Below are 409 nucleotides of genomic sequence, written 5' to 3' on the forward strand. Positions count from 1 at the left end.
TCAAAAGCAACAGTTGTATTCCCTGGGCATGGCACATGCCCAGGTTGCAGGTTCGATTCCCTGTCAGGGTGTGTATGGAAGGCAATGGAAGGCAACAGATCAATGTTTCTCTCTCACATCAATGTTTCTCTCTCTCTCCCTCTCCTTTCCTCACTCTCTAAAAATCAATGAAAACATATTAAAATGGTAAAAATCTCTTTTAAAATGCTTTTTTTCCCTTTAAATTTTTTAAATATATATTTTTATAGATTTCAGAGGAAGGGAGAGAGAGATAGAGATAGAAACATCAATGATGAGAGAGAAAACATCAATGATGTCTCCTGCACAGACCCTACTGCAGATCGAGCCCACAATCTAGGTATGTGCCTTTGACCATAATCAAACCTGAGATCCTTCAGTCTGCAGGCCA

Source organism: Myotis davidii, unplaced genomic scaffold (assembly GCF_000327345.1).
Source record: "Myotis davidii unplaced genomic scaffold, ASM32734v1 scaffold230, whole genome shotgun sequence".
Classification (NCBI taxonomy): Eukaryota; Metazoa; Chordata; class Mammalia; order Chiroptera; family Vespertilionidae; genus Myotis; species Myotis davidii.